At 45.6% G+C, this 6,000-nt stretch overlaps 1 pseudogene; it reads right to left on the bottom strand.

Annotated features, from left to right (window-relative positions):
- On the bottom strand, positions 1–3,078 carry LOC146177880 (uncharacterized; annotated as a pseudogene).
- Between the last annotated feature and the right edge of the window lie 2,922 nt (positions 3,079–6,000).

The raw sequence follows: 6,000 nt of genomic DNA, 5'->3' as shown, positions 1-6,000 counted from the left end.
TGGGTAAAGAATCCTTAATTTATATGGTTTTGAAAACATCATCATAGTTTTTCTGTTCAGTGAATTGTTGTCGGAGACAACTGCCAAAACCTTGTAGCCTATATGCTCCAAGCGTAGAATAACCTTCTTTAGAATGTCATGCAGCTGGTCAGCAGTCACCGTTTTCACAATGTGTGCCACTTCTTTAAAACTACTTAGAAGACTGTGAATCATGAACACATGAGCTGACGTTGCAGCATCACTAGAACTGGCTGCAGCACCACAAATGTTTCCGCGTTTATAATCTAGCCAAAGTTTAATGTGTATTTCGTCTAGCATCAAAATGACATGGTTCTCGTGGGGCTTCAGCTGCTTGAATCTCTGCGCCACATACTGTAAAAAAGTATTGTCTGAGGACTCGGCTTCAGGAGACATTTGGAATGAGGAGCAAACCTTCCTTATGGTGCTCGGATGGGGCAAGGTCAGTGTTCCCGTACTTCTGAAGAACTTATAAGCATGAGCTGATATTGTGTACAGAATGCACGCAGACACCATCAGCTGTGCATTGTACTGAATGCGACTTGTACTAAGCAGCAATAAGTGATCTTTTAAAAATTTTACAGTCTCTTTTTTTACCTGCAATACTAATCTCCAGCTTCTCAAGAAGCACACTTATAGCAGTGAATAAGTGCTCACAGCTTTGCTTTTCAGCGGCCTTGTTTTCAGTGGATAACAAGCACAGATTTTCCAAAATCAACATCAGTGAATGTAAATCATGAACCCTTTCGGGTACAACACTGCTCCCAAGCCTTGTGCAAGAAGTTCCCTGAAAACATGCGCAAACGCGGAGATCATCAAACACTGTCACAGAAGCTTTCAGGCACGGTTCACTTCTGTCCACTATGCTCAAAAACATTGTACACTTTCTCTCATAGATTACAGTCCAGGGTTCTGGCACTGATTGTGCTGGAAGGCATGTTTTCATTTCTTCGAGTGTTGAAAAACAAAGCTTTTTCTTCTCGGCTGCGAACGAAGCAAGAGAGTCTTCAAGCGCACGAGAGAGATGAGAAACTTCCTCCCTGCTCCTTTTCACATCGGGCGCTTCTCTCGACGTCTGCTGCACCTTCGAAAAATACGAAGGGCAGCCCGGAAATATAGTGGGTACTGAACCATGGCGTAAACGCGACACTTCAATCACCTTCCCAGTCGTCGAATCAGTGTACGCTGTCGTTTGCTCGATGCATTTCGAGTCGAAATGATCAACGCACACCTGCATCAAAAAAATCTGGGTTTCAGAAATGCATTCGTCTTGGATAAAGAAAAGCAGCGGCTAGCTATTTTAGAGTTGAGAAGAGCGTGTTGCCGGGCTAGTTGGTGATCCATTGGGTAAAAAATTGCGCAAAAAACACAAAGGACAAAGAAGAACACATAAGACGTATGACAAGCGCTAACTACCAACTCTTTATTCAAGCCAAAGACACAGCTTATATATGAAAAACTCGAGCATGCGCAGAAGGGGGCAGATAAAACAGTAGCAGTCAACACAAAAACATGTCTAGAAAGGCACATTCCGCCGAGTACAAGTGTACAGACGTATCGCTAACACAACGATCGGATAGCTTATCGATATGATATGCCTCTAATAGAAGTCTAGCCTTATTTTAGAGCTATTTTAGAGCGCAGCTCTTTGGCGCTCGTTCCTGGGTTTCGCCTCGGCGTCGGCGTCGGCCTCGTAACCAGCTCCGCCCCCTTTCATCCCCCCAGTTCGAGCCGGCGCTTGGCAACCGAAGCCTCGCAGGAAGCGCGGAGCAGCCGGAGAACACAAGGAAAGGAAGGGGGTTGGGGGGGGGGGGGGGAGGGGTCGCCGGAGGAAGCGCTAGCAGCGACTGTCTGATGCCGCTGCCGCCGCTAGCGAGTCAAGACAACGTGACCGCGTAGATAATAATAATAATTGGTTCACAGGAAAGGAAAGGCGCAGTATCTGTCACACGAGTTTGTGGACACCTGAAGCGCGCCGTAAGGGAAGGGAGGAAGGTGGGAGTTAAAGTGTAAAGAGAGAAAGAGGAGCCATAGTGGAGGGCTACGGAGTAATTTCGACCACTTGGGGATCTTTAACGTGCGCTGACATCGCACAGCACACGGACGCCTCTTCGTTTCGCCTCCATCGAAACGCAGCCGCCGAGGTCGGCTTCGAACCCGGGTATTCCGGACAGTAGTCGGGCGTCTTACCACTGTACCACCCCGGCGGGGCATGACAGCGTAGAAAAACTGATTTATTTTTTATAGGAAGGGAAAGGCGCGGTAACTGTCTCACTTGTTTTCAGTGGACACCGCAACCAAGCCGTAAGGGAAGGGAGGAAGGCGAGAGTGAAAGTGGAAAGAGAGAAAGAGGAGTCGTAGTGGAGGGCTACGGAGTAATTTCGACCACCTGGGGATCTTTAACGTGCGCTGACATCGCACAGCACACGGACGCCGCTTCGTATCCCGTTCCTCTAGCTCGTAACGCGTCTCACGGCTGTGACAACCTCGCGAGGCACTTGTATAGATCTCGTCTTTGAGAATCAAGCATTGGTGTACCAAATCGAACATATATCAGTCTATTTCTCCGACCACAAAGCTTCTTTCATGACTGTCAAGAACTGTTAGTGGAGTCTTTGTTAAAGGAATACGTGTGAAAAATAAAAAAAAATGTGATAGCGCATACATGTGTTGCTCGATTTCTTTGCCTCAATCTATCGAAAAGGTGAAACAGCTTATTTGCTGCGCTCAAAATTCGCATTAGAAAGTAACGTAATCGTCGGTAATTTTTTAAGGCGATGTCAGCAATGCGATAAATTCACAGCACGTCCGACTGTTCGCAGACTGCACGCACAAGCATGACATTTTCCAACAAACAGTGCGTGTAGAAGAAGAACAGCCGCATAAATACTAATGAAAGAGTTTTACCTTGGTGTAAGCAGTTGGTTTGAAGTCTTTTCGAGGAATGGCACGCATCCACTTTTGTAGCGTGCACTCATCTTTGGGGAAGGAAAAAACTTGCACCTTTTTTCCAATAACGTAATTGCCGGTGCATCCCGGCACACAACACTTGTTCGGCATCGTACATGCCATCGAGGACACGACGATGCGATCCACCTCAGCTGCCGCAGACGAAGCACAAAACACAAAACAAGGAACCTCGTTTTCAGCGACAGCGGCGAAGCCTAACAGCCGGACGAACACGCCGCGGTGGAATCATGCAGAGTGATGGCGCTGCCGCTGGGGCTGCGCTGCTGGGCAAACCGGTCTAGGCCGGCGGCTAGTGACGTCAGAGGTTGAGGCGCAGGCCTTGACAAGTATAGGAGGTGTTGCAAAGGCTCGACGTGCTAGCAGTATTGCTTTCGCAATAAAAGAATCTCGTAGGTTTCCCGTATGTGTATCGTTTCTCACATGCGTTGACCAATATCACCGTTGAGGTGGGCAACGTAATGTCATGTCCCATCAAGTTATGTCGTTCGTTAGCATTTGTTTGAAATCTAACACCCTTGCTACTTCAACCACAAATACAGGTTTGTATACACGCGCTTGAAAACCACTACGGAACAGAGAATACAACACAAGATGGAGGCTTTGTCGGGCTGGTTGGTTCATGATGATCGAAATAAAGGAACAGCGCTAACAGACAGGACGAGTGGAAAGGCGAGAGACACATGCGCTGACTAACAACCATCTTCTCCTCTTTCCGCTCTTCCTATCTATTATATTCAGTTTCGTTCAAGACAACACAAAAAAGATTACGACACCCCATGTGCACACTAAAAACTGTTTATTGGAAGAAAAGAAGCGTATTTAAACTATAGACCAAGCATGCCTACAACGCTTAATCGCTCTCAGCCCAGCCGGTAACAGGGAGCATGAAATGGCATAAATAAACACATATGATTTGTTTGTTTTGTTTTGTGGTGTTTAACGTCCCAAAGCAACTCAGGCTATGAGAGACGCTGTAGTGGAGGACTCCGGAAATTTGGACCACCTGGGGTTCTTTAACGTGCACTGACATCGCACAGCACACGGGCGCCTTGCTTTTCGCCTCCATCGAAAAGCGGCCGCCGAGGCCGGGATTCGATCCCGCTTCCTCGGGAACAGTAGTCGAGCGCCGTAACCGTGCACTGCGCCACCCCGGCGGGGTACGAATATGATTAAACACTTAGAACGAAGGTAGCAGAATATAAACCAAGCAAATTTTAGCAGTAGTGTAGTAATTTATTCGTAGCAAAAGCAGTGTCACGTAGTCGAAGCAATAGCAGTCAAAACCTAAAACGAGAAAACAAACAAAAAACAACGTAAAATAACAAAAACAAAGGTAACGAACAAAGCAGCAACTACACATTGCCACCCAATACAGGCCGTCAGACACTGAATAAAAATACTGTATGGCGAAATAGATCTTCTTAAAAAGGTTTCAAGATAGCAAATTTCATTTTTTCGAAGAGCCATAGAGTTATCGCTGATACGCATGCTCCCCTTTTTTGTAAACAAAAAGGCTTCAAGAATTTCTCGTGCCACCTGAAGTGGACTTTTAAAGCGGAAAGTTGGGCTACCCTATTGAAAAAAATCTGTATATAGGACCTATTCATATGGGGTTATTGGACATGGGAGTTGTGGGAGTTGAGGGAGTGGTAGGAGTAAAAGGAGTAGTAGGAGGCGCAGGCTATGTGCGTTGTCGAATGTGGTCAGCGCCCCTCGTTGTGGGAAAAATGAGGAGCAGGCTAAAAAGACGTTCAGGTAAATAAAAAAATGCACGTAAATAAAAAAAATGAAAAAAAAATCTTGCCGCACCAGGAATCGAACCATAATCTCACGGGTTACGCCGTATAAAAGCCCAGCACGCTAACCACTACACCACGGCGGCAGATGGTTTCTATGCTTATATTCGTCATTTTATATTTCGATTTTCTGTTTCGCACTTTGCATCCTTTTCTTACGTGCGGTCGTCCTTCGACGATTGCCCTGTAAACACGCTGAACCTTTTTCTTTTCTATCAATACACATAGGCAATATCATCTATCATTCAAACGTATCAGTGTTTTGCACGTACACCTAAGAATATGCGAATATGTTACGTACTGGCTATTTTTTCGCCGTGTTAGAGCGCATTTTTCTTTCTACTACAGAGATATCTCGTACTGATCCGCTTGTCATTAAATGACCTTTTAACTTCCCATGCTGCCAGCGGAGCAGCGGCGGCGGTATTTTACTTCCCATCGCTACCTTTGAATATGCAAACCCTTAAATAAGCATCGCTGTTGATATGCAGCTATCAATGAATGGTTCGGTAGGCGGCGACGTGTGTTTTGAGTTCTGCTCGAACATACTTATGTTCATGTGCAAAGGCGAATTTATTCCCTGCACTTCCGTATTGCAGACTCGTCATCAGTTACAGATATGAACGTGCGTCATAAGGTCGGAAGACGTGCAGCGATTGTTGATTGTAATTACCGCATGCGCTCACAGCAGCGCATGCAGAAATCGAAATGTAAAACAAACTTTCATGTTCATTTCATTCAAATTTGAAAAAGGCTTTCTTGTTTTTAATTCTTGATTGAATTTAGTGGGGACACCGCATGCGTATATCAAACTTTGCCTTTTCAAACCTCCATAAACAAATCCTGATTAAGGAGCCCATCCAACTCCTGTATCATGGTACATAGGACCTATTCACAACTCCGATAACTCTTAATATATATCCCACATGTGATATACAGGAGATAAATGAATCTGAAAAGGAGTAACAGGACCTATATGCATATCCTGCGCGTCCTCCTACTAGTCCTGAATGCGTCTTTATGGGTCCTTTATGCCCCATTTCGGCTCCTGCATACTCCCATATTATTTCATACAGGACCTATAAAAACCGCAAATAGGTTTTTTCAATAGGGTAGTTGGTGATCATTAAACTCAATGCACATGGTAACTAGCGCTAAAGACAGAAGCGAACACCACCAATGCTAGTGTCCGCTCCTCCTCTGTCCCTGTCTTTAG

This window comes from Amblyomma maculatum, chromosome 10 (assembly GCF_055883805.1).
Source record: "Amblyomma maculatum isolate TAMU_Amacu chromosome 10, ASM5588380v1, whole genome shotgun sequence".
Taxonomy (NCBI): Eukaryota; Metazoa; Arthropoda; class Arachnida; order Ixodida; family Ixodidae; genus Amblyomma; species Amblyomma maculatum.
Note: the sequence above shows the minus strand (reverse complement) of the source record. Positions and strands in the feature narration are given on the sequence as shown.